We start from the raw sequence: 12,985 nt of genomic DNA, 5'->3' as shown, positions 1-12,985 counted from the left end.
TGAAGGCTGAGATTAATATCTTAGATTGAAGGTTTGTAGTTTGGGTAGTGGATGTCCCTTTCTGATTCTGTCAGTTCTTGATTTCTTTTCTGAATGTTTACATTAGAATGTTAGTCTTCTCAACTTGAACTTTCATGTGGCATTCCGTACATGCTGCTTCGCCTTAGCAAGAGCATCGTACAAAATCCTTATTGGTACATTGCCTGTCCTCCTACTCAAACTTATGTACTGTGTTTCTGACCCTGAAAAATTACAGTCAAACAAGAAGTTGATGGAACAAACTGAAATTAAAAATGAGCTTTCGTTTACTGGTGTGTTAGGAATACACAGACTGGTATCATCTACACATTTAGAAAAAATGTCTATCTTTCAGTTAGTCCTCGTTATTTTAGATAACTTGTCTTAGCACACAATTACCTGCAGATTCCTTTCTAATAAACCTAACAGATGCCATTGTACGTAACTATGTTCCTTTTTATGAGTTATCTTTTCCTAAAATTACAATGGAAGCTGTCTGTCAAACGTGGAATTCCCTTCAGAACCATAGGAAGAATAAACTATTCGTTGCATACTGTGTAGGTGTCTGCACAGACACAAATCAGTCATGAAGTCTGTACGAAAAATAGAATAAGACTCGTGAAAATCTTTAAAATGGGTTTTGAGAAGACGTATTTCTAGTAAGTATTTTGTGGCATATTGTGCAGCTCATCAGATGGAAGCTCTTGACTTGCGAGAACACAGTTAAACCTTCCGGGACAGAGATGGTGGCAAGTGAAGAAACAATAGTGGTTGTTAGATTTAAGATCCTTAATTTGTACCTTTCAAACATGGCACGGATCTACTGCTTCCTCTGGCCTAAACTTGACATACTGTACCACCTTAAAAATATTCTAGAACTTTCTAAAGAAGTGTTCTGCAAAAATTATTCAGGTTTATTATCTCGTGAAAAGCATAACAGTGTAGCATCAACACCCACCATTAAACATTAATTTAAATTAAACAAAGTCTATTAAATTTTCTAAGTGGAGGCTATATTAGAGGAATGGGGGTACTTTATAGTTAACATTGCATATAGTTGTCAATTTTCTGTGAATTTAAAACCATTCTAGTAAAACACCAAAGATTTGCAGGTAGTTTGAAGTTGGAGGATGCCTAGAAATGGAGTGTAAACTGAAAAAAGTCACTACTTGAGATTTTAGAGTTTCGAGTATTTTTTCCCCTGCAATCTCTTCCATAAGAGAGAACACAGTGACAGGTCTCAGATTTTCTGCATATAAACCATTGCTGAAGGGAAGTAAGCTTGGGAAAATACATCCTGTTAAATAGGAGGAAAAATTATTTTAGGTCGTACACTCTGAGCCAGCTCCATCAGCAACTGGGAAACTGTTGGGGTTCCAAGACTGAACATCCAGAGGTAGATTAAGATTTATTGGGGCCCTGGGTACAAAGAACATTTGCCTCCCATGCCTTGCTCTGACATTGCTTCCCCCACAAGGCTCTGCTCTCTGGGCTGTAGTAAGAGCAGCCTAAGGAGTTCCAGCTGCTATGTGGAGAACTGGACCCTCCACCGCCTTTGGGCAGCACATCCTGAGGGGAGGGAAGGGACACGGGCCAAGGGCTGCTCTCCAGCTTTTCATGAAGTGGGGAATATGGTCACTCAGCTTCCAGCCTGGCTGGGAACAGGGCCCCAGCGAAGGAAGGAACAGGGTCTTTTGCAAGCCAACTCCCCCAGTTGTCTAGGGTCCCAGTATGCTAATCCACCAGGGCTAATTTCCTGTCTCTGATGCAGGTTAGGCAGGCCAGATCTTCCCTATGAACTTGTAGCATGGTTGTCGTTGGTGTGATAGATGCGATCTGTTACGGAGATAGCTGTGCCAGCAAAAGCCCTTGGTAGTTGCCATTACTTTAGCAAAGTGCAGTTACTGGTATGGTTATACCAACAAAATGGTCCATGAGTAATACAGTACTGACTTGTCCACGAGGAGGTAAGTTGAATATCTCAATGTACTGTAGATAGTGATATTCATGAGGTATCAGTGGCTGTGGTTCCAGAAAACCTCCTTGTTCCAGTTGAATGGCAAGCAGTTCTAAAAAGACACGGGTTATATGAGAACAAAGTGTAGGCTCTCTGCCTTGTCACGTGGGGAACTGCCAAAGAAAAAGGTATTCTGTGGTGCATAAGTCTGCTTCGGTAGCAATGGTGCAGTCTGCTCTGGGTCTTGAGGCACTGGGCCCATCTGGTATGCAGGTGGCCTGAGGTGACAAAGCAAAAGCCTGCTGCAGTACGGCCGAAGAAACAAGTGGTTCTGGACCCAAGGAAGTCGGCACTGACTCCTCATAAGCCATCTCAGCACAAGTTCATTATGGGTACTTCCAAGCAAATGATTTTATTGGGGAATTGCAGGGTAAACTCGTATGCTTTTGTTCCTAGTTTGCTTTCTGCTTCAGTAGGATATTTTTTTTGTGAGGGAGATAGTGATTAAGCTTTTTATAAACTATACTCAGAACTTTTATTACAAAAAGCAGGTTTTGCAGAATGACCTTAAAGGTGGTCTGACCCTAGATAAGTCGTCTTATTTTCTGAAAGCTTGTTCCACAGCTAGATCCCTTTGCCTCAGCATATCTCACCTGGCTTTTGTGGTCTTTGTTGCCCCAAAGGAACAAAATTGTCTTGGCTGTTTAGAGATGACAGTGTGGTTTCTTTTGTACCTGGCACCTCATTCATTAATGGATGTCAGAGTTTGGCTGGGCTTTTAGAGCAAATTGGACTTGGTTACAAGCTGGAGTCATTGCATTGTTTTTATACCACTTTTATATACAGTAAACCCTCGACATAGACGGCTTCAAGTTGCACGTAACTGCTTTACTGTGAGTTAAGCACAACTTGAAGTTGCTCTATGGCCCCTTCTCCCAGCCACGTGGCTGGAGGAAAGCAGGTTGAAGGCCTTTAGTTTGTTTAGCTGCCCGCAGCTGCGAGCAGCTAGGCATGCTAAAATCCCCTTCTCCCTGTCTTCCCCCAGCTGCGCAGCTGTCAGGATGACAGCCATGCCACTGGAGAAAGGCAGGGAGAAGCAGCCGGCTGGGAACCTGGTCCCCCCCACCCCCAACTTATGTGAAAATCTGAGTTGTGCTGGGGTTCCAGGAACACAACCCTCACATAACTCAAGGGTTTACTATACAGTGAATGATAGTGATCTAGTCTGCAGGTGACAGATCACTGTAGCCAGGTCTGAACAACGAAAAGAGTCTTATCAAAATGGAGGTGAAAGAAGGTGTTTCTCATCACTGGCGTAATAGTTGATAAGTGGGCTTGGCAGGATTTTAGTTTAATCAGTAACTGTAAAAGTAGATTTCAGCTGGCAAACTGAAATCCATGGAAAAATCACTTGGTGGTAATTTTTGTTCCTGGAGGGATCAGGTGTCACTGGGCCCTTTCTGTAGATCCCACTCTGTCACTCTTCAGCTGGGGGTGTCAGATCTCTGCTTTGTCCCACAATGTCTGCACCTTTCTCCACATGTTGCACCTGTAAAGATTGGTCTTCGTTGGTCCTGCAGCTATGCTAAGAGCCCTTTCCAGCTTTGCTATCATAGGAGTCAAACTTGGAGCTGTTCAGCGATGGGATGACCTTCCTTGCAACCCATTCTCCATGAAGTCCTGGCCGGGGGTATCTGCTCTGCCAGGCCATTTCTACCATTGCCTCTCTTGCACCTTGCCTGCTGTTGTCTTGGGTCCCCCAGCTGCACAGGGAACTTCCTACAGTTAACACTCTAACCAAAATCCTACCCACCGCAACCATGAGAAACAGAAAATGTTAAAAATCTGATTTGGAAGAAAATTGAATCCTTCTAAGCCTGCTAATTGACTAACGATGGAGACTCGGTAGTGAGGCAAGCTAGGCACAGACTCCTAGTGGAAGAAATTGGCTAGCTTGATATGTCTTCTACTCTTTGATCAGCATCACTTCAGTCTTGTATGGATTGTTTGAAATTGCTGCTTTTTATCCAGGAGCTGATTTCTTTTGAGTTTTGTAATATTTACTGGCATTAATTGCATGTTTGGAAAATGAGATACAGATCAAGTACCATAGACGTATTTTTGGCTCTCATGTGACCTTGTTTAGATGTTGATGAAAGGAGATGCATAAAGTTCTTTTTGGACCTTGTGTATAAGAGTCCTCAAAGGAGAGGAGAAGTTATCCATTGTCAGTGTCTGAGCTCAGCCAATTTGAGCAAAAAGTCAAAGCAAAAATCACGATGTCTTCTCTTTTGTTGGAATTTTTTCTGGTCTCCTTCATTATTCTTGTGTCCTTTCTCTGGTGCAGGATTTGATGTTTCTTTTTGAGCAGGACAAGTGCGATTGATATCACCATGGATCTGCTAGTAACTTGTTAATGGAATATGGGATCACAATGTTTTTGGATCTTGGGAGCATGGAAAAATACAAGATTTGCCTGAAAGCAAAGATACCATCTGAGATTTGACCCCAGGGATAGATTCAGTAAGTAATGCCCGTACAGCTGCTCCTAACACTGAAAAAGGAACTCTGCTTAAAAACATAACAAAAATTTAATTAACTAATTTGCCATTCCTTTCTTTTCACCAAGCAAAGGTCGCGACAGAGAAGATAGGATTCGTGATATTGATAGGGCCATGACTCCAAGTCTGAGAATGGAAACTTGTTCTTTGACGGCTGTCTCTTGTTTCCTTCATGAATCAGTATATGAATTCCAATGGCCTTTCAAAGGAAATACGTGGAAATACTTCATCCTTAAATTATGTACTAAGCTCATTGAGTTTCATGTTACAAGTGTCAGCTACATTTTGGATTGCTGAGAACAAGTTAATTTCACAATAGCTATTTTATTTTTTTCATTGTTTTCATGTCAGTGTAAATTTTGCAGAGCAGTAAGCTGCAGAAATTGGAAAGAGACTTATTTTGTGGCTGCAGGTTCAGTGTGTTCTTTGTGAAGTTTATGGCCCAGTTTACACTTAAACATAACTGCATCACTCTTATTTTTTCAGGGCTCTGAGAAATTTTGCATGCTAAGTGCATAGTTAAATCAGCTTTACCCCCTAGATATACCAGATGAGGGAATCTAGCTGGGAGCCCCTTGTCGCTGTTGCTGCCCCACAGTGAACTGTCAGTGCTCCACTTAAGTTGTTAAAAGCGCCCCTAGTGAGGACACATTGCACCAGCAGAAGGAGGGTGGTGTGGACACCAACAGAATTAGTGCGTGGCTGTAGGTCTATCTAAATTAGGCCAATCTAATTTTGTTGTGTAGAAAAGCCGTTAATAGCTGTCGCTTACAATCTTTAATTCAAAAGTCTGTTCTCAGGTTAGCAAAGAGGATTTTTTCAAATTTATGACCTTTTTGGTAACACTGCAAACAATTCATTGCTGCATGAAAGCAGGTGGTAAACAATAGTACTTGAACAGTGTAAAAAAAAAAAGTTCTGCTTGGGACTTTTGGATGGTACCGCAGGGTAACTGATATGAGTGTCTTCTCATAAGCACGATGATGATATTTCGCATTGGAAGAAGCATGATTTTGATGAGGAAAGCAGGCGCTTCCAGCCCTAATGGCCACTTTACACTTATTTAGATTTTTAGTGACTTAAAGAAGTATAATTTCTTCTTTGAGTGTTCATGTTGATTCCAGTCAGGTGAGTGTGCGTGCATGTGGTCAGTTTCCAGAAGATTTGCTCCCTACCAGCTAGCTGTATGGTTGGCCTGGGCACTCCCTGGAGTCACACCTTCATGTTGCCTAATATAGATGCCTGTTGACCTGCTGCTTCTCCCAGTCCTTCTGGCAGCTCCTGACAGATGGCTAGAACTTCCCTGTGCTCTCGTTTTGACAAGTGCATCAGCAGACTGTTTACATAGTTTTTGTTTTCTAGGGTTAGCTTTTAGTAGATATTGATGTTACCAGATTTTCCAATTACTCTGAGGTATGTTCATTTATTCAGGGTTACACCAGGGAGGTGAACAATTCTACCAGTGTGCTGCTTGTGTTACTAGTGTTCCGAAGGAGCTTCACTTCTCCCTTCTGCTAATTCCCTCCCAATGGAGCAATTCTGCCTGACCCAGGGTCCACAGGATTAAATTCTTCCCACCCTGGACTCGGGTGAACACAAACGCACAAACCCACCATGCCAGAGCTCATCTGAGTGAACTGTTAATCAGCAGTTACAAGCTGTCACTTAATATGTCTCTGTACTCAGTGGGCTGGGTTGCACAGTGGTGCCAAGCTGTGGCCCTCATATGGAACCCTGGTTCATCACCTCCTCCCAAAATCCCACTTTCACAGCACAGTCGTTCTATTGGTAATCCACTCAGTGGGCAACCATGTTTCTGGGCACCACGGGGATCTTTAGCATAGGTGCAAGGAGGAGTGTTGCAGAGTGAATGGAGAAGCCAAAACAACACCTCTGAGGAAGAGTGAGCCAAAGAGAAAGGAAAAAGAGAGGAAACCAATTTAACTAGGAAAGTTATTTCTTGGTAGTGAATCTATATTTAACAGTTGCAATAATAAATAAACTGCTGACAAATGTTCGGGCTGGCAAACCACTTTTCTGATTTCATAAGGAAAGGACAGGAGAGGCTATGCCTAGAGAGGGAGGGAGAGATCTCAACACTCTGTGGAACTTGCACTGATCAGGGTTCCCAGATGGTGGTGGTAGCTGGAGACGTCCAGAGGGTAGGAGACAAGCGGAGCCCCCAGCATGATCAGGCAGGAGATGACGGAGTCTCGAAAGAACTGATGTATAATTTACATCCAGGCATCAGAACAGTTTCTGGAGCAAGAATGGGTGTTTTTTTAGGGATAGGACAGTAGTTCAAGAAGAACACTGGATTTGATTGTGGATAAAGAGAGGCGAGACACTAGACACTGATGGTGCCCAGCTATATGTGATGCTCCTTGAAGGAGCTCACATTGCAACTAGGTAATTTCAATATTTTGGATATCAGTAGGATCCATGACTAGAATTGGTCTGTTGTTGACTAATTTGGGTGTGAGTAGGAGTGGGTTCATTAGCTTCTGGAGCAGAGATTTCCCATCAGGCAGTGCTTCTCTGCTTTTGGTATCCCATAGTTCAGTGTGGTTTCTGCTTTGGAAAAGCTGTCTATATGGAGATGTCTTTCTGTTCCATCTTCAATGCAGATGAGGCTAGGGGTGTTTCCTTAATCCAGTCACCCTTGTTGGTCGGATTTACGTGTGTCTATCCCTGCCAGTTTCAGTGCTTTGTCTCTGATTCAAACAGAGGCCTGGGGAAAGGAGATTTGTTTTCCATGTATGTCACTCCCTGGCTTGTCAAGAGCACGGAGCTGACTGGTGGTCATGATCTGGTTCCCCAAAAACACAGAGCTGGTAGGTAATATTGAGTAGTGTTGGAATTAGATTACATTCCTCAGGGGTGGATTTCACCTTCCATGTGTGCTTGATGCCAGGGTCCAGGCTTCAAAGCCTGTGATACCTGCTGCAAGTGTATAGTGATCCTTACCCTTGTTTGTTTGAAGTGCTTAGGAGAGAGCCATCAGAATACTGATGCAGTGAGTAAAGATGAGGAGAGAAGGGTGATTTGGTTCTTGTGTTCCCTCTCTTAACAGCATTTCTCTTCTCTGAGAATCCCTTTCAGATCGTTTGGATGATGGCGTGTCTGTTTTGGATGGGAATTCACAGCTCTTTATTTGCAATATCTAAATTTCTCACCTGCAAAAGAATGTACACTTATGCATTTCATAGTCTATTTGATTATGCTGACACCTGTCTGAGGCGCTGGCTAGTCATTCGACTTTGAGGAACTAATTTGGGCTACTTCCCAAGATTTAGAATATGGCTTGGTAACATCATAAAGTAGAATCTTGTAATATTACATATAATGGTGCCACATACCATAACCAGGGCAATGATGATAGTAAATTGAGTTCAAATGATACCTCACAAAGCATACTTTGTGCACATTTTTTCATAGTTTTCATAAAAATTATGAATGTGAGTGTGCAGTCAGATGCAACAAAACAATATTTTCCTGTGCCTTCGTTTGGTCTACGTTGTTCCTTGAATGTCATTCTAGCTTTGAGATTTTTTTTGAGGTCCACATTACTGAAGCTTGAGTGCCAGTAATCAAGCCTCCTGTGGAGTAATTTACGAGCAGTACCAATAAGTGAAGATGCACTGTGCTACTATTTGTACTTTGTTGTCAGAATGTTTTTCTGAATAGTCATGCTATCAGCTTACTTTTAATTTCATCACTCCTTGCTTAAATAACTTCCCGTATTGGATGTTTTCCAGTGCAGTTCTGTGTATCCTGTATTTGAACCCAGCCTAGGGATTGGCAACCGAAATAGCAAGAAGAGCAATTTCTTCTTCGAGTGGTCCCCGTGGGTGTTCCACAGTAGGTGTCGGGCTCGCCTGGCGCCGCAGATCGGAATTCATCTAGCAGTTTCCACTGGATCGCGCATGCGCCAATACGCGCCACTCCCTTGCGCACCCTCGGTCATGTGCGCGATCTGGTCCCCACCAGTTCCTTCTCAACCGCCAATGGCTGCAGACGGAATCCGCTCCGGCTCTAAAGCCTGAGACAGATAAGATAGTTGTTTTACTTGTTAGCTCGTTGTTTTTACTATTATACAAAAAAAAAAAAGTGGGAAAAAAAAAAGCATACAAAATAGTAGAGAGAAGAGGAACGGAAGGGAGAGGGGCGGACAAAGAAGGCTGTTTAACCTGTCCGCTACCCTGAAGGCTGTGAATGTTATTTGGGTTGTAGAACGCACTGATTAGCATCTAAGTATCCTATTAACAGTAAAGACTCACTGTGATGGCTGCCTCGGGGTTTAAGAAGTGTGAGTCATGCCACGAGGCTATGCCGGCCTCTGATGGGCATAGTGAGTGCATTCGTTGCCTGGGGGAGTCCCATGTTACCCAGAAGTGTTCGCACTGCGCTAAGCTTACAGCCAGGGCCAGGAAGGACAGAGAGATGAGGCTCAAATGATCTTGTTTGATAAGGCCCTCCAGCCTGAGCCGCTGGAGAAGCGTCACACAGCAGGGCCCTCTGGGTCACAGAAAAGGAAGGCGGTGTCTTTGACCCCCTCTGTGCAAAAGAAGAGGAAACTCTCCTCGGCTCGATCCTTGCTGGCGGTTCCAGCGAGCAGGACGAGCGGAACGCAGAGCCCTCAGCCGCGGGCTGATGAAAGCGGCAGCGCGGTTGCACACGTGGCCGGGGCCGGTCCTCCAACTATGCAGCAGTCGGCATGGAGGGCGCCGCGGGCACCAGCGTGGCAAGCGCCGGAATTGGCGGCGCTGCCTCACGCGGCACCGGCTATCACGGCGCCGACGGCGCAGGGGCACCCAGCATGGGGCCCAGCGGCACCGGAGGAAGCTACCCGCGCGGCAGCGACAGCGGGGCCGAGATCCCTGCCACGGGAGGGGGCGGCGCCCACCCTGCAGGGACAGGGGAAAGCTAGAGCCAAAACCCGGCACCTCAGTCCATTTCCAGACAGGGCTGCGATGCCCTTATCACCCAGTTCCGCTCCCCGAGATACACGCACTGCATCGCCGGGCGGCAACTCCACCAGCTTATTTCGGACATCCCTCTCCGTTCCTCCAACCACCTTCGCCTTGGCTCAGGCCTCCTTCACCCTTTTTGGGCATGGATCCCTATGAGTACTATCACAAACCAGCTTCAGGGGTCCAGGTCTCCATCACCGGGCCCTTGTCCATGTTGTTATGGCCGTCCTCATCATACAGAACACCGACATCGGAGGTCTAGATCCAGGGGCAGATTCCCACCTTCTCCTCGCCAATACTCCTGTGTACACTCTCGTTCTGGGAGAGGAACGCAGCTGTCCCAGGGAGAGTTAGGTCCAGAGTCCCGAGACTTTCCTTCACAGCCCACGAGGGAGCAAGCACACCAGCGAACTCGGGAGCCAGAGGACTTGGGGGAGATTTATCCCAGCGGTTCCTCCTCATCCTCCCCAGATGAGGCAGTTGTCCCTGGGGATGTCTCCCTTCTGGATGACCTTAAACAGTTCCAAGAGCTGTTCAAAAGAGTAGCATACATGCAGGACATTCAAATAGCAGAGGTACAGGAGAAGCATCATAAACTCCTGAAAAATTTGAGACCCCCGGCTTCATCTAAAATCGCTATCCCACTGGACGAAGCCATTATCGAGTCAGCCACTAACATATGGCAGACTCCGGCCTCTATTCCACCCACGAATAAAAGGGCAGATAAGAAATACTTCGTCCCAGCCAAGGGCATGGAATTCCTGTTTAGCCACCCACAGCCCAATTCTCTGGTGGTCAGATCGTCCCAACAGAGGTCGAAGACGCCTCAGTACAAATCAGGGGGGTCAGATAAAGATGCTAAGAAATTAGAGCTGTTCGGCAGGAAGGCTTACTCCTCCTGTACCTTAATATTGAGAATGGAAAACTACGCGGCACATTTATCAAATCATAACTTTGACAATTACTGTAGACTCACCTCTCTCATGGATTTCCTCCTGGAGGACAAGAAGCCAGTGTTAAAGGCGATCGTCCAGGAGGGCTACGCGGCCTTGCAAACGGGAGTTCAGATTGCCCTGGACGTGGCGGACACAGCATGCGTAGGGAATCCTGGCTCCAGAAGTCTGGTATCCCCAGAGATCTACAGGCGAAGATCGTGGATCTTCCCTTCGACAAGCAAAAGCTGTTTGCAGAATCAACCAACTCAGTCCTCCACTAGCAAAGATTCGAGGGCCACACTTAAGACCTTGGATATCTACACTCCTCCATACAAGAAAAAGGAGTTCTATCCTCAGCAAAGGCGCTACGCTTACCGACCACAATGCGCACAATATCAGTGAGGCTATGACCAAGGGCACCATCAACAGCAGCAACAGTACAGGGCCCCCAGGCGGCGTTCTCAACAAAGTTGCACAACCTTGGGGCAAGCCCAGAGGCAGCAAGTTTGACGGGTATGTCGAGGACTGCACTATCAACACCATCGCTCAATGCCACTTTCACCTCATGTTCCATCATCGCCTCAAACCGTTCCAATCCCAATGGCAAAAGATCACAACAGACAAATAGGTGCTGGAAATTATAGCCACGGGTTACACGATCCCCTTCCAGTCACTACCACCGACGAAACCTCCCACCCGGCCTGTTCTCAGGGACCCCTCTCACGAGGCGAGGCTGAAGCAGGAGGTGGATCACCTCATGTTCATAGGGGTGGTGGAAAGAGTGCCGGAACAATTCCAAGGGAAAAGTTTTTACTCACGCTACTTCCTAACAGAGAAGAAAACAGGAGGCTGGAGGCCGATTTTGGACCTATCAGTTGAGGCCCCGTACTTGCGCAAGCAGTGCTTCCAGATGATTACAGTTGCCTCCATACTTACGGCACTGGACGATGGAGACTGACTTGCAGCCCTCGACTTACAAGGTGCTTACTTTCATATAACAATCCACCCGGCACACAGACACTTCCTCTGCTTCACAGTCAGTGGGGAACACTTCCAATACAGGGTTCTTCCGTTCGGCCTATCCTCGGCACCCAGAGTTTTTACCAAAACCCTGGCAGTGGTATCAGCTTACCTGCACAGGTAGGGTGTGTTTATTTTTCCATATCTGGACGACTGCCTCCTGAAAGGGGCCTCAAAGGCAGAGGTCCTATGCATCATACGCGTCACCGTGAACACGTTTACTTCGCTGCGCCTAGTTATCAACCTCGCGAAGTCAAAGACCGAACCCACGCAAGATATAGAGTTCATAGGGGCGCGCATAAATTCTATCGCATCAAGAGTATACCTGCCCAACGCCCGCTTCCGCACCATCAACTCCTTGGTGCAAGTCATGAGGTGCAGTCCCGCGGTGCCGGTCCTAACGTGCCTGCAACTGTTGGGGCACATGGTGGCATTTACGTTTGTGGTACAGAATGCCAGGTTACACATGCGAAGCCTGCAGCATTGGCTGGCGAGTGTTTACAGACCGGCAGCCCATTCCTTCTATAGGGTAGTATCGCCCATGACGGAGGTACGGAAGTCGCTAGCGTGGTGGGCAGATCCCAAGAACCTGCTAGTGGGAGTGCCCTTCCACCAACCACAAATTTCCATTTTTCTTACAACAGACGCCTCCCACATAGGATGGGGAGCGCACATTGGCAGCAAGGTGACGCAAGGGCTATGGTCCCCTGTGGAACAGACACTGCACATAAACATACTGGAGCTCAGAGCAGTGTTCAATGTGTGCAGACATTTTCAGAAATACCTGCACGGCAAAGTAGTCGGGATCAATATCGACAATACCTCCACCATGTTCTACATCAATCGACAAGGAGGGGCACGGTCCTGTGCGCTATGCGCAGAAGCAGTCCGATTGTGGAATTGGTGCATTGCCAACAACATAACGTTGAAAGCCTCGTACTTGCCGGGCGCCCACAACGTGAAGGCAGATCAACTGAGCAGGCGCTTTGCACTCATGCACGAATGGCAGATCCTCTCCGACCTGCTACAACGTATATTTCACACCTGGGGACTTCCCCAAGTCAATTTGTTTGCCTCCCAGCGCAACAAGAAGTGCCCTCAGTACTGCTCCAGAGCAGGAATAGGGTGGGGGTCCCTGGAGGATGCCTTCATGATCTCATGGAAGGGCCCTCCACTCTATGCGTTTCCCCCTCACAACACTTATCCACAGGGTTCTGCAGAAAGCCAGAAGGGAGAGAGCTCACATGATACTCATAGTCCCAACTTGGGAGCGACAACAATGGTTTCCCCTGCTTCTGTGCATGTCAGATAGTCCACCACTCCCCCGACCGGTAGCACCGGACTTACTCACGCAGGCTCAGGGGTCCATAGTGCACCCGCACCCTCAGGGACTCCTCCTACAAGCATGGTTAATCCATGGCTCAGCGCCTTAGAGAGCACGTGTATGGAGGGAGTAAGGCAAGTCTTAGAGTGTAGCCGAAGGACCTCCACCAGGAGGACTTACGAACAGAAATGGACATG

The 12,985-nt window shown here is 46.6% G+C and overlaps 1 protein-coding gene across 6 annotated transcripts in view; it reads left to right on the top strand.

The window, feature by feature from the left end:
- Positions 1-12,985, top strand: part of CAB39 (calcium binding protein 39) — a 75,044-nt gene that overhangs the window by 7,064 nt on the left and 54,995 nt on the right. Inside the window, exon 2 of one of the 6 annotated variants that reach the window (XM_075004364.1) lies at positions 4,347-4,498. The exons of 4 other annotated variants lie outside the window; for them this stretch is intronic. The gene's annotated coding sequence lies outside the window, so the exon portion shown is untranslated. Of the gene's footprint in view, positions 1-4,322; positions 4,499-12,985 lie in introns of all 6 variants that reach the window. One more of the 6 variants, XM_075004363.1, reaches the window with a different exon arrangement.

This window comes from Carettochelys insculpta, chromosome 10 (assembly GCF_033958435.1).
Source record: "Carettochelys insculpta isolate YL-2023 chromosome 10, ASM3395843v1, whole genome shotgun sequence".
Taxonomy (NCBI): domain Eukaryota; kingdom Metazoa; phylum Chordata; order Testudines; family Carettochelyidae; genus Carettochelys; species Carettochelys insculpta.
The sequence above is the reverse complement of the archived record's forward strand: the minus strand, read 5'-3'. Positions and strand labels throughout refer to the sequence as shown.